Source organism: Struthio camelus, chromosome W (genome assembly GCF_040807025.1).
Source record: "Struthio camelus isolate bStrCam1 chromosome W, bStrCam1.hap1, whole genome shotgun sequence".
NCBI lineage: Eukaryota > Metazoa > Chordata > Aves > Struthioniformes > Struthionidae > Struthio > Struthio camelus.
In genome coordinates, this window is record NC_090981.1 from 18,108,435 (window position 1) to 18,134,888 (window position 26,454).

Sequence of the window (26,454 nt, forward strand, 5' to 3'; positions counted from 1 at the left end):
ATTTCTGTCTTGAAACTGACAGGAGCATTTTCTTCCTGCAGGGCTGGTCACTTGAGACGAATATTGGTCTGACAGGTTGACTCTGATTGCCCGTTACTCCATGTCATATCTAACCTCCTGATCAAACCTTATTTGCATGGGGAAAAAAAGGCTGCCAGGGCTTCAGAACAAGAGTCTTTAGGCAGAGAAGGCAAAATTTGGACTTTGCGATATTATTGCTTAATTGTTTTCTCTTTGTTCCAAGTAGCTGAAAGGTCAGTGAGTTTGGAACTCTGCCAAGGAAAAGGGAAATGGCATAACCAAAGATAAGATGACTCTGAGGAAAAAAATATTGTGTGATGCTTCCGCTCGGGTGAACAATAAGGGACAACTGGTTAAATAAATACCAATAATAATGCATTTCTGTCTGAAAAATAAGGTCAGAGCTGAAGCAAATATGTGACGGTACCTTCTTCTATGCCTGGGTGGGAATGGCATCTTAGAGAGCTGTGTCTCTAGCATGTTTGTCTGTCGTTATGCTCGTGATTTTGCAGCTACATAGACTTACTGCTAACAAGAATTATACTGAAAGATAACTTTGGACAGAACAGTTGCAGGGAACATCGCATGCATGCCGAACAATCCTCCAGTATATTCTTGGTTATCGCATAATGATAAATGGTAATCTAATCTAAACAGAAGCAATGAATTTAATAGTTACATAAACAAAATGGAGGTAAAGACCCATTGGACAGAATCGGGTATCTGATATCTTTTATCAGCTTCAGTTTTCAGAGGAACTGAACTATCAAATGAAGGTATGTAACAGATAAATATTTTCAGTGGTTCTTGACAAACTTTTGAATAAAGCATTTCTTTTGCAAGTTGTACATGGAAAAATAAATCAAATACAGGTTTTTTTTGTTTTTTTTTTTTTTTTGCATTTTAAGTATTCCAGCCATGATGGAAATGTTTAAGTAAAGAACCTCAAATCTGTCTTTCCAAATCTACTAGGCAATAATACGTAGTACAGCAGTATAATATTACTTCACAGATCACAATTACTTAACGATTCTTTCATAAGCAAAATAAGATATATTTATTGAATCCAGTTCTCAGAAGATGTTTATGATATGTTGCCCGTTTCCAGGAAATTCCTAACTAGATCAGGTTATTGGAATCTGCAGTCATCTTTCAAATGTAATTCAGAGATAGTGTGATGCTACATAAATGTATTATTTTTGTAAGAGAATTTACACAGTATTAAATCCTGAGGGGAGACAAACGTCTTCTGTCAGCTACGGATATAAGTTCTGCATCTGTAAATTTGTTCGAAATGGGTTTTAATTACATTGGGAAAGTTCAGATATAATGATAGGAGGTATTTATGGTGTCCCAATTCTGACAGTAAAAAAAGGCAGGCTACACACAGTTACAGAAGTCTTTTTAGCCTGTTCTATTGTGCATTTTTGAGGTGAAAATCTTCTATTTAAAGTATTAGTGGCAGAAATGAAGGAAAAATATTACAACGATAATTCTTGCCCAAATGATTCCACTGTCCTCGCTTTGTACTGCCATTTATCTGCTTGAGGCCTCTGCTGCTGTTGGTTGTTTTCATTTGTAAAGTGTTTATAGGAAAACTATTTAATATTAAGACGAGATTCCTGTTCTGGTTCATTCTAAATATAGCAGAGTGAAATAACCTACCTGGCTCATTTCTCTGATTTTTTTTTTTTTTTCCACTTAACTGATTCTGTAGTTGCTTGCACAACTGTCACCCGATTCATTTTGGCAGTGTTATCTTTTGTTCCTGCTGAGCGTGTTTATATTTATCTCCTTGTGGATTTCCTCTCTCAGGACAGCTTCTTCTCCCCAGAAGAACCACCTTCTGGAGCAGGAGTCTCGTGCTGAACTCTCCTTGGCACTGCACGGTAAGAGAGTTAAAAAAGAGGGGAGAGAGGGAAATGGTCAGTGGTAACACAATGAAAGCACTGAAAGGGAGGTAAATTCAAAAATTCAGAAACTATACTCCCTCAGATTTCACTAGATTCTTTGTCTTTGTTTGGTAGAATTAAGTTTTCTTCAAAAACCCAAAACAAACAAACAAAAAAAACCTGGTGAAACCGTGCCCTGGTGGCATGTGACTTGATCCAGTTATTGAGAAACCCTGGGAAGAGGAGGGGGACTTCTGCAAAGCACGTTAATTTGTGTCTCCTAGCATGGCACGGTTGACTGGTTGGCTTTTATTTGGCATGGGGCGTTAGCTCCTCAGCAGACCGTTTGGCATTTCAAGCCTGGGGGAATTTGGAGAGGTGCCTAACAACCGCAGAAGGAGCATGAGTGGCTTTGCAAGCCTCGGGCCATCTCTGCAGCTAGCATAAGTCCTCTAATAGGGACTTTCTCCTGTTCTCTTTCTGTGTGGTTGGCAGGAATGAACAGGACCGTCTGTTTTAGGAGGGACTTAGAAATGCTTTGCCTAATTTTCCTGCAGCTGTAATTTTTTGCAGAGAGTCCTTTCCCTGTCCGTTTATACGATGCTCTATTTCTTTACATTAGGCTCCTCAGCGCAAAGACGTGCCTTTCACAATCGTAGCCTGAGCCAGGATCTTCCAGAAACTGCTGCGTTTTGTACGTTATATGAGGCTGTGACAGAACCAATTCATAGGTCAAAGATGACAGGAAACAATAAAATGCAGAGCTCTGAGACTTGGCAGGAGGCAGGAAAGGGTAAACACTGGTGCCCTATAGCAGCTGTAGAGTAAATTGAATAAACAACTGCTGGTTCAGTCCTGAGACAGGGTTGCGGTGTCTCAGGTGGAGACTTCCACTGCGGTGCTCCAGGTGCTCCTGTTCCCCGGACCACATTGCTAGGGCTACTGATGTGACGCTTGCTCCTTTGTACGCCTGTCACTTTTCTTTCAAATGGCTTCTAAATATAAAGAAATAGCATCTGGGAAAAAAGAAAGAGCAAGGTATTAGTATATTTTGCAGTTCTCTGATCAGGAGAAAGTGCCTCTGGCCATATATTTGTGCATCAGATAGGTAGAAAAATATCCTTTTTAAAAACAGCCCTGCTGGCTGTTTAAAAAAATTAAAAATGAACAAATGTGCAACATGTGCATATAACCAGTGTGACTTGGGTTTCAGCCCGCAGACAAGCTTGAGACAAACTGCAAGCCAGTGATGGCAAAACTTCACACGTTCAGCGGTTTGTGTCAGTCCAGATATGTGCCTAAAGGGATGACAACGAGCAGGTCTTTTCTGAAACTGGGTGTTTAGGCTACAAATCTTTCAGGATGAGCTGTTTTCTTTCACCGTGCGTGAGATGCTTGCTTGTAAGTGCCTCAGTAAATATTACTGCAGCAGAAGACATGTATCAAAGCCTGAGCCTTTTGAATTTGTGGCACTGTGGTAGTTCTTCACACAGCTAGGGAAGGGAATAAGTGGAAAACTTAATTTGAAATAATTTAGGGAAAAAAGTATGTGCGTAGAAACTATAAAGCTCATTTGCCACGTGCTATCTAAGCTTAAAAAGAAAGTGCTTTTATAGATGTAGTTATATATATATATATATATATTTTAACATTTTTATTTATGTGTATATAAAATAATAATATAACAGACTGTTCTCTAGCAGTTTCTTGGCATATCACTGCTCCTGTTAGAAGGTTTTTTTTTTTTTTTTTAAATGTTTGGTTGGCTTTTTAAACAGGCTAGGCACAAGCCTTTAAATCAGAGTCACAGAACACAGTTACAAGAGTACACCTTTTTGCTGTTCTCGACATACATACTCCCAGTCAACAGAAATAAAAATGTTTCGCTTCGTGTCGGAATAACTCTACTTCTGAGGATATAAAGCCATGTATAGGTTCTGAAAAATCTGTTCATTACAAATTATATGAGTTGCTTGACTGATTGCAAAAAAAAAAAAAAAACTGCGTACACAATACACAATCTTGATGCAGCCAGCCACTGCAGATGCCAAAGTGTATTGCCAGTATGCCTTAAACAATTAAAGTTCTGACACTTTTTGTGATGAAGATCAAAAAACGTTCTTCACTTTGCATCTACATATAAACTGTGCTCTCTTTATAAAAAGGGTCTCACACACATGTTTTTTTTTTTTTTCCACTAATTTTTAGCCTGAGAAATTTAGCCTTAACTTTGAGCTGCTTTTTTCCTGTTTTGTCTTGCTTGTACCAGTAATGTACCAGTAATGTACACCTGGTCTGTTGATCAGATTAATTTCCCACCTATACTTTGCAATTCAATTGCTGCTGAATTATACCATCAGCAACACCTGTGCATAGATTTAGAGTGCTTAACTCCAAAAGAGACCATCAGAGTATCTGTAACGAGTAGGTAACTAGATTGTTCATTTCCAATTCAGGCAGCTACAGGGCTGCTCCAAACAGGTAGTGAGCCCACCCGCTTGGGTTCAACTAAACTGTTTGGTCCTGAGCTGAACTCTTGTGAAATCAGTGCTTGGTAGTATGGGCCTTCTCCTTGGCACATGTTTTTAGTGAATATCCATTTTGAACTCATCTTGCTCTTGGACACTGTGTTACCTGAGTGCATCGTCCCACTCCTGGCTGGATCTGCTCTGGCCCCATCATGACTGCAGGGCAGCAAAAACTTTCCTTCGCCAGGAGGAAAAAAAGCTTTTATCCTATAAGCAACTTATCTATCAATTTTTTTTTTGGGGGGGGGGGGGAGGGATATGCTGAACAGTTCAAGTTCTTTAAATTGATATAAGGCTTTTTCTTTGCCCTTTGATTCTTTTTTTTTTTAATGACGCTATGCATTATTTCTGGTATTTCAGTATATCTTTTCTAAAAATGTGGGCATCAAAAAATTTCCTAGGTTGACCTCTTAACGTTATGTATAGAAGTAAAAATCATTCTCTTGCTTCCATTTCCTCTACCTATTAATACCTTTTTTAGCTATAACAGTGCAAAGGAATCTTTTATGTTTTTGAGGCGTGTTCCCCCCCCCAGCCATACTGAATTCCTTTTTATTATACATGTGCCTTTACATTTGGTCATAGTAAAATGTTTTTTGCTTGAGTTAGTCCAGCTTACTAAACAAATCACGTTGCCCTGTCTTCTCATGTAAGAAAAAAAATACTGCTAGAAGACTGCAAATGTTTGTGCAGTCAAGATCATCCCATCTTCTTCCTCCTAAATACTGGCATGCCACAAGCACTTTTCTATTACTAGAGCCGTTACTTCCAAGAGGTCATATTGATTGGAATATATTAAACAAACTTTGCAGTGATGCTTAGTTGTCTTTGTCTGATTGATAGCACAGAAATAAAAATTACAAAAAGCCTGGGTGTTTCTCAGCATTTTTAATACTATCAATCATACCTCATTAGGTTGTAAGTCAAATGCAATAAGCCTCAAAGGAGTAATGTGAACCCTGTTTTTTCTGTGGGAAACTGAGACTATCCAGAAAATAAAATATAAATATATAAAATATATATTAATGATGTATAAAATAGAAATAAAAATATAAATATATAAATATATAAAATATATACTAATGATGTATAAATAAAATGTAATTGCTAAGTGAAAGATTACCAGGTAGCTCCTCATTTGAGTGTAGTTTTTACAATTAATGAACCAGCTAGTATTTAAGATTTTATCTAGGATGTAGCAAAGGTAGTAGCAAATGCATTCAGCTCCATGAAAGCACTCTATTTCACTTTTGAAATAATATATCTCTCTCGAAAGCTTATGTTGTCTGAGCAGCAAAAAAATCAATACTCATTTTAGTGCAGTTAGTTACTCTCAGAGTTTTTTCCTTCTACAGACTTCATGAGTTTTATCACTGAAGAACATTGGACAAATGCTCCTTGTGGACAAATTCCAAATCCTTACTCTACCTGATTTGTTTCTTTTTTTAATCAGTTTTCACTTAAGTGTTATGTTAAAGTTGCATATTAAGCCTTTTTTTTCTTGTTTAAATGATTTGTTTTTTCTTTAGTTCTAGTTCTCTCTCATTTTGGATTGATTGTTTCACTGACTCTTTTCTCTCAAGTTCATTGGTCTTTTTGGGGAGTAGGAGGGGGGAGAGCTGCGTGCTGCTTCCCTCGACCTCTGAAGCTCTCTGCTACGGAATTTATTATAAAGGCGCAGCAGCTGTCATCTTCCTCCAGAAAAGCATTATATGGAAGTGATGAAATGTTGCTTTAAAGAAAAAAAAAAAAAAAAAAAGGCAGTTTCCTAGAAGACACTTATTCCACTTCCAAGGGGTAACATACATAACTTTTCATGATCTTTTTTTCTGATGGAGTCAGATGGTCTCTTTGATAGATTATGTGAAGATAATTTTTGTATAGCCAGTTTACAGTCCCCTGCAGCTTTGTGATGAAAAAGCTGAAATGGCTCTGCCTCAAGAGACCATGGCCAATTATTCATTGTGCATTGTGCCTTTCACTATTTTGAGGCCTTAATCAATAACATGAAAATAAGTATTTGCTTTCTGGTTTTCTGTGGCCTTGTTACACTGAGATTAAGCTAACGGTTTTAAATAAATTGAAGACTGCTTGACCAAAAGCTGTCAGTTTGTTTTTTAACATCTTGAAAAGTTAGTAAACATTTTATTTTTGATTTTTACAGACACTTTCTTCTGGATCAAAGCAAAATGCTCCATCAGCATACAGGCTTTCTATTCTGCCAGAAAAAAAGAGCTGAAAACAGTGTTCTCAGCTGAACACGTGAACAAGGATCTGATACAGAAGCCTGTAAATAATGCTGTTTCCACAAAAACATTAGCACTAACTTGTGTATCAAATAATTAGCTACGTAGAGGCTTCATCAATACAATTTAGATGCCACAGCTGATGCTCAGCGTGAGATGTTTCATTGCGGCCGACACACTGAATGAAGAGATTCAGAAGGCTCAGAAAAAGGCCAACTACGACCCTACTACTGTGTCTCCCCTTGAAAGATTAATGCATGGTCCTCTGAATAAACCAGAACTTTGCTACCTGCACAAAGTGACCAAAAAGGGAGATTTTAGACAGATAAACGTGACTGTAAATGGTGAATGAATCTTCAGAGGGTTAGCTTTAAGACAATGTATTATCTGAACCTCTCCTTTTTGCAGGCTACCCTGTGCTGCTTTGCTCCTGGGACTTGCCCTGTGGAGAAATATTCACACCATGAAGTGGGAGCCTAATGGAGATGCCTTTTGCTGGCACTCCAGCCGTGCTTCCTAATTTTCCTTTTCTGTTTGTTTATGTATTTTTCTTTGTATCGGACTAATGTAATTGCATTTTGAATAAGTGGTCTCAAACTTACCGATATGCCTGTCCTTTCCTCCTTAAGTAGGCCACACAGTCCTTCAGCGGCCGTTCCTTTTCTGCTTCCTGCAATGGGAGAAAAAAATAAAAATAAAAAGCAACTTTAACACGACGGATGCCTTATTCCTCTGAGATGCCACCATGCCTATTGAACTCAAAGACCTAGAAATAAGCATTGCATTTGCTTTTTCTAAGTGATCGAACAGGCTCTGCACAATTCCTCAGTGAGCAACAACCGGTGCCAACTCCCCTCAGAGCTAGCGGAGACGCTGCTCCCAAACACACATGGCCGAACAACGTGTTCCTCGCCCTCCCTCCGGGGGCCACAGACTATGCAGAGGCAAAAAAACCTTTCTAAACTGAGTCTGCTAAAGAGAGGTACACATTAAAAGACTTGAGAAACTTTCTGTTTAAGCTACAACATAGCCAAAAATGAGTGTTTCTGAAGGCTAGTAAAAGACGAAGATAAATCTAAAAGTTGCAGGGAGACTTTACCATGAAGTTCAGTGCTTTGTTAAGCAGTGAGATCCACCTCCTGTTTTCCTCTTCTGGCTTTCATAATGATGTGAGGTGTTTTTTTATTTTATTTTTCTATATGTAGGTCATTAGGGCTCTTCGAACACATTTTCTGCTCTGAAAACAACTTCAAGTATGCTTTCTCATATAGTAAAAGCCTGCTGCTTCATATGTTTTTTTCTCCTTGGGTTTGGATCTCCTGTACCAAAAAAAAGCACGTATAAATCAAACTGAGGCCAAAGGAACGGAAGGAAAACAAGCAAACAAACAAAAAAAACCCACCCCACTTCCAGAATTTTGAGTAGGTTACAACTGAGAGCCTAGAGACACCGATTGAACTGTGATACAGCTGCTTCGCTCTGACCTCAAGTTTAATCCTCCTAAAGGTAGAAATTCCCGTTTACTCACTAGCAAAAGATAAATACGTTGCCAGGTCCAACAGCTTTTCCAGGCAAGCTGGCTTTTAAAAATGCACGTGCATTTGGTAACAAACTAATTGCACGCCAACAGAATCCATCTCTTTTCTTGTATCTCCTGCCTTATGCTATGTAGATTGGATCAAAGCAATATCTATTGTTTAATACAAACTCACCTCAGCCCACAGCAGCAGTCTACTGTATAGTCCTCTGACGAGCAAAGGCATCTTTTCAATACTATTAGAGCAGTCCAGACACAGATAATTTTTTTTTCTTCATGCTGAAGGTCACACCGGGGTGGGGGGGGGGGGGGCAAAATGGCCATGCATCAGCTTCCATACACTGCATCCTGCAGCACAAGTTTGCCATGCTAATTGACTAACCCACTACACAATGATCTTCCTGCATCTCGCCTCATTTAGTGTGTGCGCTGGGTGTATTTTTTCCAATGAAAGCTTTGCAAGCTAAATACTATGTTTTGGAGACCAATCCAAGCACTAACCAGTAGTCACGTTTTCTTTAGCGGACTTTTCCTATGCAGTATGAACAGCACCCCCCCCCCCCCAACCAACCCGCCATCACGTACTCGTGCTCAAACTCCTAAATAACACGGTTCAAATACAACACGATCCCAACGGCGCATGCAAAGCACGAACGCAGCCAGCAGATCCTCAGCTAGTGCAAACTGTCACCGCCACGTTCCCTAACCGAGTATCCTGTCCCAGGATGACTAAAAGCGCACCGTCGCCTTGCAACAAGCGTAAGGACAGTGTTTTCAAACCTCGGTACGCAGCTCTTCAGCCGCACGTGGTATTTAGACTCCAAATAAGTGATGTAATTTTTCAGGCAATGAGCACCTATAAAATGCATGACGGATAGCTGAATCAATGGAACACATGGAGAGCTATTTAAAATGCTTAATTATGTGTTTACACACTGACTTGATATCAGCCACTTTGGGGGGAAAAATAATGATAACGAAAAAAATTAGTCTCATTGCACGATTCTGAGATTTTTTTTTTTTTTTTGAAAAAGAAATGCCCAGGGCAGGTAGAATTAGTTTCCATATCTCAGAGGAATACCCTCCTAGCCTCTCCCCATGCACACACGTACATTCATAAGGGCAAAACAGAGTCATATGATGACATTTGCATCTTTATTTTTCTTGATTTGTAAGTAGCAAAGGAAGAGGTTGTCCACTGTTTTTTTTTTTTAACCTCCTTCCCGTTATTTAAACTTCCTCACTGTAACCCCTTTGACAGTCAATAAACCAACATACAGGCCTCCCCCACAAAAGACAGCCCCAAAAACTTAGTCACGTTATTATTTTCAAATCAGTATTCGGCAAGATAGTCTGCAACGAGAATAATTTTTGACATATGGCAAAAAAACCGTACAGTGAAAATATCAGGTTTTTAAAACAACAAGACATTAAAGCTCCACCTCCTATGGAAAAAAAAAAAATTCCATCTTACTAGAACTCAAAGTAAGTACTATTTGCAGCATCCTGGAAAGATGATTAACAGTTTTTTTTTTTAAGCAATAAGAATGTTAAAAGAAACCAAACTCATCTCACACTACACAGGATTTTTAACTAGCTGTACATAAAGCCGAGCTAGGTTGCAGACCTATGCTAAATAGAAGCATTAGTCTGAGGGACTTAATTCCTGCCCTATTTTTAATCTCATGCTCGTAACTTCAACTGATGTGCTTTGCTTATCTTTTAGTAGATAGCTGGTTTCTGTGGCAGAGTTTTTGTCTTCCAGTCATTCCTTTGTTACAGAAAGTATGAAATGTATTTCTCTACGATGGACAGCATTTGAAAAGCAAAAGCTGAGCAGTGCCAGCTTTTCCTATTATGCACAAGGGCATAGTTGAAGCAGGTAGCTTTTTCTAAATTCTTTATAGTGGGAATGTTGCCGAGCACCTCCTTGCCATAAAGAAATAATAACGGCATGCTCTAGGTTTCTACTACAATTTCAACCTCTTTTGTCTACCAACCTGTATTTTCACACACAACTTTTTTTGTCATGGCTTCATCACTGTTGTTAATGTTATTTTTCAGCAAATCAGTAAGCTGCACAATAAGCAAACGCTTCTATTTTTTCATGGAAAGTGATGAAGGTTTGATCTCAAGGAGATAAAAAGACTGCAGAAACGTAACTATAGTAAGGTTAGGATAAGCCACTGATGAAACAGGTCTTGTACACTGCATCATGCCTGCAGAACTGCAGAATTTTGGGCTGATTGATACTGATGGGATTTAATGCTAGCACTAGAGTAACAGATGATACAAGTTTCACTTCTGCTATCAGAATGAATTTGCAGAGAGTTATCACAATCATTTTAATGTTTTCCAGTATGGCTGAAGTAACATGGGCCAGGACACTTGTGCTGGGACAGCGAGGAAGCAGAGAGGAAAGGAAATGGAGCCTCTTCAAGTAGTTTGTTTTTCTGAAAAAGTACTACTGGTACTCTGTAGTGCCATTAACAGAAATAAAGTAATACTTGGCACTGAGATCGGTTCACTAAAGCAGCGCTTAAAAAAGTGAGTGCAATTATTTCCAATTTACTAATCAAAGAACTGAGACACAGAAAAAGCAAGTACTTTGACCAAAGCAACTCAGCAAGCCCATGGGACCTCTGATAAGACACCGAAGACGCATTCAAAACTATTATCTCAGTTTTTTTTTTCCTATAGCTTTTGGGCGTGAGACAAAAAAGAAGGATGCCTTCATGGATTAGATCCCTAGGAGATCTTCAGCACAAATTCTTAACATGAAAACAGCAATAATAGCTACTGTTAGGAAGCTTTTTCCTGTTCTCCCATTGCCAATAGCATGTAACCAATCTCTGCAAGTCTGACAGCAAGCACTGAAACTATTTAAGTTGGTAACAACAGAGAGAGAGGAAGAGGGGGAGAGGGGGAGAACATGGAGAAGGAGAAGAATCACCAAAACTCAGTGCAAGAAGTGACCCGTCTCCTGAGGGATGGTACCTCTGGCTAGACTGATGCATGGCCTGCACAGAAGCTGGTTATCTGCCTGCTAAGGGCAGGCCAGCAGTTAGTTAGTTCAGCAGTTTATTGTTTTATGGGAGCTTTTCTCTTTTGCAGAGGTGTGGGTTTGACATACCTAGCACTGCTTCCTGAAAGTTGGCTGGTCATCGATTGACCCTGCCACTGCCCCAGGTGACAGGAAGAAAGAACATGACCCAAGCACTGAAAGAAAATCAGACTTGCTTAAATATTGGGGGATGGTGAAGGAGACTGTATCCAGAAGGAAAGGGGAAGCAAACTGCTGGCTAACAACCTTTAAGGGAAACAAGTACAGGACTAAAAGAGACAGTTAATCTGTGAGACGCAAGAACGGATGGCTTTTTTTATTTCTACACACAGGGAGATGTCTCTTCCTGGTAACCTGCGCTCACTGAATTGCAAACCACCTCCCAGGGAAGAAGCACCCACGGGCCTGCCAGCAAGAACGCAAACTGCTGGGGAAGGCGCAGCGGCCACCGCTGCTCCTTTGGTTTTCCCAGCTCTAGCCTTGCCACTAAGGCCACTGTGGTCCCTCCCTCCTGCTGGAAATCACCTCTCAAAAAGCCTGCATGTGCACACTTTCCCTGCCAGATATAATGGCATCGCTTGGAGCTACGTCCCACTTGCAGGTCCAAGGAGGAGCGGGACAGCTCTCATGCCTGGGCTTTGTTGAGATTTACAAATGAGGATCACCGTCATCTCGGTGGTCAAGGGCCAGTTCTTTCTTTTTTCCATTTTCTTCCATTGATCCTAAAATACCAATTTGTACATAACCTCTGGAAAGATAAGTGAATGCATTCCCTCCTTAAATACACCCAGGCGTTAGTCTCCACAAACTTGTTTCTCTTCAACTGGTGCTGAAAGACAAATTGACCTAGCAGGATGTATGAGCATCTCTAAAGACATTTATCCTAAATTACTGCAGGGAATTGAATTTGTAGCTCAGCTCAAACAGTAGCAGTCTCTATTTAAAGTGACGTAAAGAGACATCCACTCGCCTTGTGATATATGCTTTTCTGGATGACCTTTGGCAGGTGTCGCTACGTCATCTGACAGCGTAGCAAAAGATAGCACAGCTCTAAATAGAGCTTTTCTTTTTTTAAAAATTTGTTCTGCAAATTAGTAGAGTGCAACTGTTGATACATTTATGAAGTATAATCTCCTTAAGAACTATAAAGCATCAGCACCATTAAGAAAATGACTTGCAAATAGGAATCTATTAGAATTGCTATTATTTAGTTGTGAAAAAAGAAAGGAGATGCATCAAACATTTTTTTGGTCAACCTAGGAGATATTTTTGACAATCACTTCATTTTGCGGAAAAGCAATTTCACCAGCTGTCTGCATTAGTATTTATATGGCTTCCAGACTATACTGAATCGTCAGCCTGCAGTTCTGATGAACATTTGTTGGAGTTTATTGACCATCTGTAATATTTTCAAAGCCAGAAGCAGTGAGCAGTCTAAATGACATGGACTGATTCAAGCCTGAAGAGCTATTTTAACCTTGCAATGATTTTTATTTTAATAAGTGTTAAAGATCTTCCTAACTAATGTTATGGAATTATTTAAAAAGTCTGACTGCATTAGATAAAAATAAAGTTAACCAAGCACATATTCAGTGTAGAGTTTAATTTTGACTGAATTTAGCAACTTTCATTCTGGAACAGATGAGATAATACGAACTAACACTTCACAAAATGCCAGGTCAAACTCTTCCCATTTATAACTTCTTGTAGAAACAGGTATGAATTTGGTTTGTATTTCTCATACAGAGAGACACCGTCACTGGTTTTATGAAGGTTTGAAAAATAGTATTAAGACAGCTAGAACTCACTATTCACTTGGATTAATTGGAGATTAATGTGGAAAACATGGAAGCACGCAGTTCCCTTGCAGGACTAGCACAGGCTTTCTACTGCACAAACACGCTGTGGGGGAAATCTCCTCTTTCCCTTTCCCCATGCAAGCAACAGAGCAGGATTTCTATGCTGCATTTGGGCATGCTGGGAATAATTCCCCTGTTATCCGAATAACTGTCCCCAAATGTTGAGGCGATACTGCACAGCACCTCAACCAGGGAGCGAACGTCCTGTGCTTGTAACCAGCCCATCTGTATTTCTTGTGCATATCGATGCTTTTGAGAAGACAGCCTTGGTTTCCTTGGCTGCCTGGCTGTAATCCAACCATCATTAATCTATTATTTAATGTCCAGGAACCATAGAGCAAGACCCACTCTCCAATCCTTTTTTCCTACGCTTTCCTAAGCACCTTATGTAAGAGAAGGGTTTCAGTTGCAAAATGATATATTGATAACTTTCACTTTATCGCCGTAAGTTACAAAGCAAATCTGAGCTATTTACAAACTTCCCTACCCCACTTTTTATATGTATTTCTGAAGTTAATGGCCTCCCGAACTCCATCAGGAAAACGAAAATCAAGTCACTTTTCCTGCCAAGTGGAGCAATGGGTTCCTACTGCGGTGGCTTCGGCTCCAGGCTGGATGCTTTTTCTGGAGACATGCTTTAGTGAAACATACTGTAAAGCTCAGTAATAAGATTTAATGGCCTGGGATAGGAAGTCACACTTAGAGGGTCTAATGGTTACACCTGGCATGAAAAAAAAAAAAAGATTGAGACTCTGAATAGCACTTAAGTGTAAAGTCTTTGTAGGGACAAATGACCATTCCAGGTCCTAAATGTTTAAAAGTAGTCAACTTTCAGATTACTATAATTTGTGCTTCCTCTTCCTGCCATTACCAGGAACGAGAAGAAAGCCTTGAAGAAAGAAAATACGCTGGCAGAACGTCAGGTAATATTTTCTGTGATACACATGTTAGGCTGTAAAATGCTATTCCAAGAATCTCTGTAAAGTGACTTATTGAGGAAGCTGATTGAAGCAAAAATGCTAAATGCATAGTTTACACTGACAATCAGGAGAATGAGTGAAATAATGAATTGACTACACTTCTAACTCCTATAGCCAAAGTTTATATTCTGATCTTGAGAACATACACCCGTCAGGCAGAAAGTCGTGGGTCATCCCACTGCATTGCTTGCACTGCAGCGTACGGCCTCCCGTAAAGTGAAACTCCTTCGCTGAGAAGGACACAGACAGCAGTGAGGAGATCAAGAAAAAAAAGTTCCCTTACTATTAACTCAAGGAAACCAACACATAAGTGGTCATTTGGGCAAGTATGAACTCAATGGAGCCATAGAGATGTCTCCCTTTCTTCTGTGAGGGGCCAAGTCCATCCCTTGGCACTTCACAGGAAAACTCACATGTAGAATCTCCTCTTTATAAAGCTCTTCCTTTTGGAAGACTAATTCTGCTGTGATGCACAAAACTACAAGATCTTTGAGCTAACGTCCATGTATTCCACTTTTTCAATAGCGTAAAGCGCAACATCAGCACTCACTTAACAAGCGTAATAACTGTACTGAGTTGGTTTAGGTTTTCCCCAGACACACGGTAGATCAAAGTACTTCATCGTTTTTTTTTTTTTCCTTTTTTAAACTGCTGAGCAATCTTGGTTGATTTACTGTACACGAAAAAATGCTTTCCAGTAATTTATAGAATTACCTTACTCTGCTTTATAGGAATATTGCCTGAAAGTGTACAGTGAGACCAACAATGCTATGTTTACAAGATAAGATAAAATTTTTAAAATGCATGCCCTATAAAGATTATGCTTGCAAAACTGAAGAAACCACACCTTCAATTCAGATTACTTACAGATGGATGCTGTTTTATTTTCTGAGCACATTATAGATGGATTTGGCATACTGTAACTTCAGAGACACAGAACTAATTCTGAATTTAGAGTGAACTGCAATCTCCACGTTCCTCTAAATATCCTTTATATCTAGAATGCTACTTAGGTTTCGTATTTATATAGACGAGATCATACGAACATGTGTGTGCATTGTTCAGAAAGTGAAAATTAAGTGAAGTTAACGCCAGGAAAAAAAATCAGTGAGGTTTTGGGTTTGTTTTTAAGGATTTGGATGGTTGACAAGATGTCTGTAAATCACTGCTAAGAAGCGATTACAGATTGCTGCTATGGAGGGAAAAAAGCCCAAAGGACACCACAGCTACCTGCAGAAAGATTTTTCTGATGAGTTCCATAAGTAGACCTACTTACTGATAAATGTAAGACATGAGACATTTTAAATTTGCTCTGTTGCACTTTTCCAAGAAACAAAGGAGGAGTCCTTTTAAGACAGAAAAGTGTAATGGCTGATAAAATTGCAGATTTACTATAAACAATAACTTCCCTTTGAAATGGTTCCAGCTGCTTTTAACTAGGCTATTTGTTGGGCATATGTGGACATGAAAATTCTTGCTAAATAAAGGGGCAAGTCCTGCAATACCTTGCGGTTCCCTCAGTTTCAGCTGACTTTCACAACCTGTGGGGGCACTTTTGACTTCCTAAAAGACAAGCGTACTGCAAAAGGCATACGTATGTTGCAAAATCGTCCAACTGAAAAGATTCCTATTTTCAGGAGGAAAGGATCATGTGGAGTCTACAAAATATGGGAAGCAAATCAGAAAGAATATGGATTTCATTTCATACATGGCAGCCAGGAAATACAGGAGAATCAAATGTGAAGGGAAAATTCTGGGAGAGAAGGAGGGAAACAGGGGCATTAAATCCATTTTCATATCTTCCTAAAAAGCTGTCCTACTAAAAAAAGGTAAATAATCAAGCAAATCTGCTCTTGTATCTATATAACAAACCACATTACTGCTCATCACCAGAATGTGTGTATAATGAATAGTTTTGGCTCTGCGCATGTGAAGCATCGTTATGCAGTGGAGGTGTTCAGGATGTGGGATATTAATTCAGTTACCCAGGGAGGAAAAAAAAGACATTAGAAATTCTATTAGCTGACTAATGACTTTAATTTTGATTTCGAAGAAGAGTAATGGGGACTTATCAACATTATGAAGAGAAGGCTGTACTGAGCCCTGATCCTGCACAGAAAAGCAAACAAATGAAAAACCCCACACATTTAATAGACACAGAAAGGAAGCTGCAACCGCCAACATCTGCACAAGGTACAATAGTTATAGAGCTTCCCCAGGGCATAGGATACAAACAATCTGGGGGCCTCAGGCCATAGTCTGAATACAGCCCTCTACATTCACAGCACATCTTTAATCACTGGGCATGCCTGGAACTATTCTTCATCCTGTTATTAGCTTGAACCACTGCGCAAAAGGAATGCAAAAGAAATGCAAAATTCATATTCTGCCAAAAAGAATGGGCACGAGGGTCCTAGCCACTGCCAGTGAACGCAGAGCCCTAGATTCTGGTCTCTGCTCCTAGTGAAACTCATGTTTCATCTAACAACTCTAATGCAAAATGCATAAGCAGTTTCTGAAGCAAAAATGAGAATTTAGGACTCCCTGACCCACCCCTGTTCCCTAGGAAGACTTCTCAGCACCAAGAAGAGAGCCAAATTCTCTCTTGTTCACTGTCTCCTCGACTCCAATTAGGCTTTCTTCTTGCATTCCCAATGGCTGGGGAGGATTAAGTCATATTCCTAGGAAATAAGAGCTGTGTGATCAAGTACTCTCAGACTGTAGAGGGGCCCTGCAGCCTTCCTCACTCCTTGAGCAGGCTACTACAAGAACACAAGAGGGCTTGCCTGGGGCAGATACAGTCCATCTAGCCTGTACTTGGTCTTCAGGAGTGGTTCAAAGTAGATGTCTAAGGAACAGTACAAGAATGGGGTGCATATACAGCAGCAATTCACACTGGCATAGCCGCAATTAAAAAAAAAAAAAAAAAAGGCGGGGGTGGTACAAAGGCAATGGCTTTACTTTGAGCCGAACTCAGAGATGCGTTAGGTAAGATTTGAGCTGCCTGAGGGACCAGGGTTTGAGACAGACCTCTGGCTGCCTGCCATGGAAAAAGAGATCTCAAGCACCTCCCAGCTCACAGTGAAACACTTAATACTGGCTGCTGAACCGTCCCAAAAACTTCCTGTCCAAAAGGGAAGTACTATTTTACTTTAAAATGGTTGCAAGATCAGGCCATCTTGCACAGTAGGTGGTTTGAATCGTTCTTTTGAAGCTAGACAATATAAAGGCGTTACAGGGATTTAGATACTCCGTGTAGCTGTCCTAAAGAAAGATACGGGGCCGCAGGGCCCCCATAAAAAGAGGCATGTGATGATGAAAGATGTTCAGATTTTAGAGGAGCGGGATTTGAGCTGTCCTTATGTCCTCAGCACTTCCTAATGAATAGCTTTGACAGCTGCTTGCTGCATGGGATTCATCCTTGGGCAGCTGGATTACACCTAGCGCGGAGGTGCCCAACTCATCTCAGGTCTCAGCACTGAATGGCTATGACCCTGAGCACGCATTCCTAACTAATTTTTAAATACCCAGATTGGTAAGCAAATATCCTTTAATATTTATTAAATTTTCCCTTTATCCTGAGTAAAAGAACTAAAATATCCCCAAAAATAAGAACAAGCAAATCAGGAAAAAAAACCCACCACAAACACACACAAAAAAAGCACCTTAGGGAAGATAAGAGAGGAGAACTTAAAAGTGCCAGTAAACTTTAAATGTATTACTTTGTTCTTCTCAGAGGAAATCAATTACAGGCTTTACATATTTTTTAATTTTTTATTTTTTTGCCTGTAGTGATTTTTATCCTACTACAATTTGTTTTAAAAGTATGATAATATAATACTATTGACCATCTTCCATCTGTCTCATCATTAATTCATCTTATTTTTCGTAAAAACAAAGATTAAAACAAATTCCCTTAGTGTTCCCACTAAATATCATTAGAATTGATTTTAAACTCAGTATTAATTAATGTATCATTACACATGATCCCCTATTTTTCTTGATTTTAGTAAAGTAGATTATAGAAAAACATGTCACAGGTAAATACAAGACACCAGCAGAATCTGTAAGTGATTTAACTAAGTATATGCTAGATCACAGCTGTTCCTTCCTTGTTCAATTATATCTGTAATGTAAAGAGCAAGAAAGCCTTTTTCTGTCTTTGTAACACAGGGTTTTGGAAAATAACCTAACTGGTAAGAATAGGCAGGCAGAGAGTATATTCCACATTTCAGACTACTCCCTAACCAGACTAACACCTAACTTTGGAACTAATTATAACATAAGCCTCATGACTGTAATTCTGAGGCTCTTCTGAATGTGTACTAGGTCCGTGATATACATATATCTTAGAACCTATTTGAAGAACTAGGATTTTGATCAAGTGAACGAACACCTTGGGAAATAAGGCACTTACTATCCTTTTGGAAAGGTATCTCTTTTTGCTTGGACTGCTTCCAGGTCAGGCTCTAAACTCCAGGACCCAGCACCCCTGGGGTTTCAAACATCCGATACAGCTCTTAGCAGCTCATTAGCTGTGGGATGGCATTAGTGCTTAGGCTGGGGCCTGCTGGCACAAAATAGGATTTAACAGTTTAGCAGCACCTTGGTGAGGGTTTTAAGGATGTCAGTGGTATTTGAAAAATAGCATAGAGGGGAAAATGGGAACATTTGGCACTTACTGACTAGCTCAGATGCTCTGCTGTATTAAGATGCAGTTTAATGTAGCAGAGAAGAGGCACAATAGAAAAGCACATTAAAACCCGTTATTTTCAGGGCATAGCTACTCTTTCCTGATCACCAGAAGAGATCAGAGGGGATTTGGGGTTGCTATCACAGATACAGCCAGAGAAGAGCTATGGTGCGTAGCCTATTTGTTGCTCACCTCCATCCCCACAAATTTAAACCGTGGCCTTGGATGAACTATGCCAACTCTACATTCACCAAGCACACCCTTAGGTGACGGACAGCCAAATCCAGATGCTATCTTATCTCTTGCTGCCAATCAAGTGCTACAAAAAAGCCAAAAGCAACTAAGAATATGGCCCCAGGTGTCCAAACATTTTAGTTTTGCATATATGACTAAAAAAAAGTCAGAAGTAGCTGTCCTTGCCAAGGTCATGGCAAGGAGTGGACTAGGGGGCACTTAGGCGAAGACAAAGTGCCTGACAGATGGAGGTTGCAAGGGCTGCAGCCACACGTCTGCCATGATGCAGTAAGCAACATGTGTAGGATGAAGTGGCTGGAAAGTGTTTGCAGAACATTTCAGGATGAGAACAGAATAGGAACCTGGAAGCCACGTGTCTCCCAAAAGCTCTGGTGCCCACACTGGGATATTAGTTACCTGACAGAACAGCTTACACATGAAAATGCTGGCCAAAAACACCAAGCAAGCAAACAAAAAAAACCCAACCACATATAACTTCATTTGTAAGCTTATTGCTAACTTCCTGACCCCAGCACACCGCCTCTAGTCTGGAATTCAATGTATTGAAGCATTTCACTTGCAATACTTGCGTTCAATAAGCACAATGGCATAGGATAAGCAAGAAGGACTGATGAGCAACATCTCAGAAGTCTGTAATGACATGGTATTAAGAGCTCTACTGAAAAGTTTTAGCAACAGAATTATGTTTTAGCAGTTTTCTTCTCCAGTTATTCCTGAACTTCCTGCTCCATTGCTAAGAAATGCACACACGGACAATGTAACACCCTTAATACCACAGAAAATCTTAGTCCTTTACTCAAGCACGTACTTTGCTTTATTTCTAGCTTTATATTTTAAAGAACTTTGTTAGTTCTTCTAAAAATTTTTTTACAAGAGTCTGCTTTTGGTGTTAGATTATTTTCCTCTGCTTTCTGTTAGTACTGGAAGCTGACTGTCCTCTGACCTTTGTTAACGGTACTGTGGGGTCATGATAACTAAAGGCAGTAGAGGAAGCTGGTATGTTGTTAACTTTTTTCTCATTATTTGAGTATTTCAGTAGGCAATTCTCCAGCCTCTTGGCCAACTGATAATGACAACTGTATTGGTTTTCATCCACATTTCCCTTCCTCATGTGACCCTGTTGGGCAGAAGACAAACTGGAGCAACTGATTACAAAGCTGCTGATGTTACAAATTAGCTCTAATATGCTTGCCCTGAAGTACCTGGGGTTCACATACAACCAGATTTTAAAATCAGAATCGCTGGTGTTTTCTACAGCAAGAAGTTTCCCTTTTGAGTAAATGTGAGCTTACTGCTACCTATCTAGCAGAGCACCCATGCTATGAGCACCCATCCTATCTAGCATAGATCCATGCTTCCAGGATACAGGACTTTTTCTTTTTAGGGACTTACTATATGTTTGGTCCCATGATATATTTGGCTGGAAGACAAACACCTACAGATCCAGTATTTGAACAGAAGCTCTTCTCTAGGGTTATCTAAGGAGAAGGGGCTGAGAATGCCACCCCGATAAGAACCTCAGCTCCTACCCACAGCCGGAGGAATCAGAGCACTATTTCTGCAAGTGTTCCCATTGCCAAACCTAAACGCATTGTAGGGTATGAGCACCCACAAAGTACCAAAGTACCAAAGACAATACATCATGGTCAGCACTGGGAGAGGTGGTCTAGGTGAGGAAACAATCACCAGAAGGCTTTTAATTGCCCATGGATCAAGTTGAACAACATTTAATAGAGCAGCTACGAACAGGGGATGATCCTGCAGACTGTGAATATTATGCAAGATCCCTCTATAGATCTTCTATAGACAAAAGAGGGCATCTAAAAATTGGCATGAGTTTGGAGGGACTTTTCTATGATGCTGCAGTGCAAATGTCATGGTAAGCACTAAAAAAAAAAAAAAAGCCTCAACTACAGCAGGTCTTTTCTGAAATACTGAATTAATTCCAATCAGAACTCCATTGAGTTTGGGATGTAACAGGATAGCTTCTTGAAAATGCTCTAGAAAAATAAAATGGAGGACATAGCATGTAGAAGGCATAGAGTATGGACATTTCAGAGGCAGTCAGCTATGAAGATGCTTTTTTAATTATTATTTTAAACCAAGCATTTTTCTCTAACCTTCCATAGGTCCGCAAAATACAGAGAAACAGTTACCATGGGTTCAATTATTTTAATCACATAAGATCAGCAAGGACAGTGAACGCTCCTATGAGTCTCTTAATTTTCTACTAGAAGACAAATGATGAGAAAGACATCCAGTCTTTCCATAAGACAATCCCATTTACCTTCTCATTCCCAAAGCAGACTCTACTATAACTCCCCTGCGTTAACTTCTCCAAGCATTCACTAAAATAAGTTGTTCCAGAATAATACCAGAAATCATACTTTGCTAATGGGTTACCCGAGGCTTAAAGGAACAGCCATCCTATTCCTAACCCCCAGAGAAGAAAAGGATCTTTAGAAACTCAGCAATCCCACATATTTCTAGATCACTTAACACAGGGAAATCTGGTGGCAAAACACTGCAACACGATGGCAAAATACCCTTCCCCAGATCAAAATAATATGCTTCCCTGGCCTAGGAGATAATGAATAAACAAGACAAGGAAAATTTATCAATTCTCTGAGGGAACTGTGGCCTCTTTCATGAGCACTATCTGACACAGCATGCATTACAGATCACACAGGGAGGGAGAAGCTGTTCAGTACTCTATCTCCATCCCTTTCACCTTAGCAAATAGTGACTACATCTAGCTTAGGCCAACCATGTCCCATTAATATAATCTGAGGTCCACACCTGTGCAAAGACACCCATAACTCACCCTCTCGCTGGACTCTGGATATCAGCAGCCTCTGAATAACGTCACCAACCTTCCTGGCAACAGCCCTGACCTGTGATCTACCACCATCAGACTGGTTAGCTGACAGCGATGCCTCAGCGTCTCTCTGTCAGATAAATGCTGTGCAGCAGCAACAGCTTGATTTCCTCCTTCTCCCCCAGTTGCTTTGCCATAGCAGTGCTCGTCCCATCCCACCGCAGTGACAAATTAAACACTGAAGCACAGACACTGCACCACAGGCTCTTCTTCCAGCTCATTCAAGTAAACAGCAGCAGAACTGCCTGCTGGTAAGGATTAACGACCTCAAGCTGCCCTAACAAGGCCAGGCCAAGGGACTTAGCTTGATGTAGTTAACTTGCAGCAGCTAGCAAGGGGTCTGGCTCAACACAACGTCACCTCAATCACCTGGTCTGCTACTGCAGGGTCAGAAAATTGCTAGGGTCTAAGCTTTACCACATATAAAGCTGTTAAATGCACTGAAAAAACCCTGCAGTTCTATAACATCTTTATCATGCCCCTTTGACTACTTCAGCTAATCCATCCTGTGACCTATTTCTATTAGCAGCTGCAAACAGATGCTGTTCAAAAAAAAAAACCAAAACCCAACAAGGCGCATTGTCTTTTACTGCTTTATACATGCTCTTTACACAGCTGCTGGGACAAAAGCAGGTTAGCTTTTTGTCTTCAGCACTTTCGCCTTGTACTACCTGTCAGGTAGTTTGCTCCTTAAAATAGGACTCTCCCATGGTGACTTCTAACAGATGCTACTGTAACATCTCCTTCTTCTACCCTCACCTCAGCATCCAAACAAGCTCAGAAGGTTTGCTGAGAGCCATCCAAGTACTCTCCAGGTCCTTCTCATTTGAGATGCTAACCTCCATCACCTGTTGTTGCTCTCCCCAGCCTACTGGCATGCCTGGCCAGTCAGGTTAAAACATTCTGCAGGCACAAGGCTTTGTCAAAGTATTTGACAGGTGCTTGTCTTTACTCTCTGCCTACGGTATCTCCTCAGAGGCTGCTCAGTGTCTTGCAACTGTTTTATTTCTCTAGTGCCCTGACCATACGGCAGGAAACGTATGCAGCATATAAATACTGGCAGGTATGGACAGTATATAAATACCGTCATGGCGGGGGTGGGGGAGGCGGAATTCTCATTTTAAGGTTGTCAAACATATTCCCAATGACAGTTCTCGGAGTGAGGTGTGCTGTATAGTGGCATTCTCCCAAACAACAGAGAGGTGGTATGCAGCAAGACAGGGAACTGCACAGCAAGAAAACAAACACAACCAGCATGCGCTGGACAATCAGCCCAAGAAAACTCTCGCAGGCGTTTGGGACGACCCATTTGTAAAACGACAGAACACAGGTACTCTGCGAAACACCCCATCCTGCATAAACTGTAAGGTATCACATAATAACAAAAGCATATTGAAACATATTCAGTTCCCACATACCCTGTGTGCTTTATAAATGTCTGATAGACGAAAGCTATTCAGTAAACACAGATATTAATCACGACTACATTCCCTACCAAGTGCTATGGTCTGTTTGAGAAAATATTTGCAGTGGTTTGGCCTGATTTTAAAAATACTTGACTTCCCATTCTTTTTCTTTCATTTTTTATTTTCCAAAGGAAAATGTCTTTTTACTTATCTCTTTCCCTTTGACAGTCAATTTTGCTTGAGTTTATTTGGTAAGTTTATCGATACAAGTGCACACAGCTGTAGCTGAAGAGCAGCTGAAAGGCACGCCTATGTCAACGCATGAAAAGAAGAACGTGGTTCAAAGGCAAAATCGTTGGTGCTGCCAAGGCTTTGATTCTACAAGCTTTAGCATTCAAGTCTTAGTAGCAGACTTTACTGACAGGTTCAGAGCACTTCCCAATTTTGTTTTTAACGGAGGAGAAGGGGGAAGACACCCAATACACATTGGGGTTAAATTACAAGTTTAGGAGAAGAATGTACTTCCACTACAGAACTTTTAAAGTGGTGGAGTACAATCACCTTTCAAATCATGCAGAGTAACAAAAGGTCTTTTAAGGGTGATTTTATAGCTAGAGCAAATGGCTAGAGAAGAATTTTATTCTCAGCTCTGATGCAAATCTCTTACTGCTACTGTGGGTAGTGAATTGAGAGCCACTCTCTTCCATCTGTTCCCAGGATAAATTAGGCACTTGCTGAACCACAGGGCCCTTAGATTTTCTAAGCCTCAGTTTACTCAACTGTAAGAATGGATTTACAGTTACAGGACTTTCAGACAAGGATTTTAGAGTATGAGGACCATGCACAGCATTGCATGCATGCCTCTGTACACACACTGAACCGTTACATCTTGCCACAAAAGGTCCTTGGCTGATGCGTGGTGTGGGCTTGATCCTACAACCTTCTCTCAACTTGAGTAGTCATTTTTTATGAGGGAGCATTCCCTCTCCAATCAAATTCACAACGTCCGTCTCTTTACCCAGGGGGATTGCACTCTGCGGCTGGAAAACTCTTTGCTGATGATTTCCACTGTTTCAGAGAGGTTCTTACCACTTAAAATGGGTGTTGCAGTTAAAACTGTCATTTCAGAGAGCGCTTCACTTTTGACTACACTCACTACAGAACTCGGGTGACTCTCTGCATTGTAATTCCCCTTTCCATGCTCGCTACTCCATTACATGAGCTTGCTCATCTAAAAGCAATTTTGAAATACTCCAGCAACAGAGTAAAACATACACCTTTTAATGTGCTGCATATAGGATATGGCACTACATCAAGTGCTTTCTAAATAGACAAATACAAACAGCCCCAAATATATGGTTATTATTCATTATCCAGACCAACAGGTAGGGAAATGATCTATTTATTGTTGGTCCTCATACTCTGTAGGCAGGAACAATAGATCATGATGAATGTGACTTAAAAGTAAAGTAGTGGTTAGAAAAGCATTGCTCATTTGTTTGTTAAACTCAAAGTCTAACAAGTGATTTATAGAATTTCTATGCTATTTCTTTCTTCCCATGAAAGAACACAAGGTTAAAACTATTTTATTATTCCTCAAATATACATTTGTTTACCATTGCTTGTCATCCTGTTTGCCTTTCATTTCCCCTGAGCAAAGGCCAAGTAAGTAGAATTGTGGTAAAGTGAATTGCAAGATTTTAAAGTAAAAGAAGTCACTGCTTAAGCACTGCGTGGAGAAAGCACTGAAGCACCACTCTGCTGTCAGTGCTACAGATCACAGTCCTTTCCTATTGCTGTTATGCATAAAGAGAGCCAGTTGTCCAAGGATGCGTGTATGTAAATGTGGATTCATCTTCACTTATATCTTTCTTTGACACCCTCCCAAATGATTTCTGTCCTGGATAAAGAGCCCCCTATCATCTAAATAAGACGAATTCCTTTGAAGTCGTTAAAGTATAAATAAATATATACCTCAAAAGAGCTATAAAATATAGTACTTTGCAACTATTGCTCAAATACTCATTACTTTGTTTTAAAACCTCAGTTACTGAAATAAATTCCACCCTCTTTTGTCTTATAACAATATTTATAAGTACTGCTTATCCACAATGACTAATATTTATGATGACAACTATAACTATTACAGGTCAAATTCTTCAGTTTTTTACTTTGACCTTACTACTAAATTTGATAATTTTTTTTTTTTTAAAGAGTTTTCTCAGTCTAGTGGAGCATCAGGATTTCATGCAATCATTTAGTTATTTATTAGGGTATAACACTGCCCGATCAGTTGTTGGCCTGATAAATGTATGCTTAAAAATAAATTATACTAAAATAGGGTTCCCAGTGATCAGATGATCAGTGCCAGGGTACATCATTGCACCATAGCCTTAAACTCACTTGGTTTCTGGGTTTGAAATTTTGATTAAGATTCTTGTGTGACATATTTAAGTAGATTTTAGTTATAGAGGCCACTATTTTAATATAAGACATGTGGAAAAGTTTCCAGGTATGGTCAAGATTTAACTCCCTTCCGCCTTTCTACAAATGCTAGTTAGTCATGTCCTTACCTCTCTTTCCTTTATTGCCTCTACAATAATTTCAGTCCTGCTTTGCATTATCAGATAACATTTCACCAGCTTCCTTTCTTTACCATGGGATTCTTAAAATAGCATGGCTTTGGCACTGGACTCACATAATTTCAATCAGTTCAACGGAGAGTGCTTATGAAATCCCAGTCCAAACAGTTTTAATTGTTTTTAAAAGTCTTCCATAAATCTTGAAAAGTAATTTCAGAAAAAGATTGATAGATCACCAGAATCACCAGAAGCTGAAGTCTTAAGAGTTCCCTGTGTAATCTACAAGGGAACCTTGGCCTAAAGATGTGTTTGTAAATTTTCAGATGAATACGAAATGTCATTGTTTTTCATGAAAATGCATGAGAAAGGGAAAGCATGCGAGAAGTTGAGACTGACTTGTCAGCAGCTTCACAGCCAAATTGACAAAGCTCCACCAAAACCACTTAAGAATGAAAGAGTGATTTTATATCTTCAAGAAATCATAAAATTTTAGCTGTTAACCTTGATCTAAAG

At 39.8% G+C, this 26,454-nt stretch overlaps 1 long non-coding RNA gene across 4 annotated transcripts; it reads right to left on the reverse strand.

Moving 5' to 3' along the window:
• Positions 1-1,898: 1,898 nt before the first annotated feature.
• On the reverse strand, positions 1,899-22,098 carry LOC104150274 (uncharacterized). Of its 4 annotated transcripts, XR_695564.2 has the most exons (6): positions 21,900-22,098; positions 9,005-9,080; positions 8,400-8,460; positions 7,787-8,006; positions 7,290-7,357; positions 1,899-2,929 (listed from the first exon to the last, which is right to left on the reverse strand). It is a non-coding gene; the product is annotated as an uncharacterized lncRNA (long non-coding RNA). The 4 variants fall into 4 exon arrangements; XR_011137276.1 differs by lacking the exon at positions 8,400-8,460; XR_695565.2 differs by lacking the exons at positions 8,400-8,460; positions 9,005-9,080.
• Between the last annotated feature and the right edge of the window lie 4,356 nt (positions 22,099-26,454).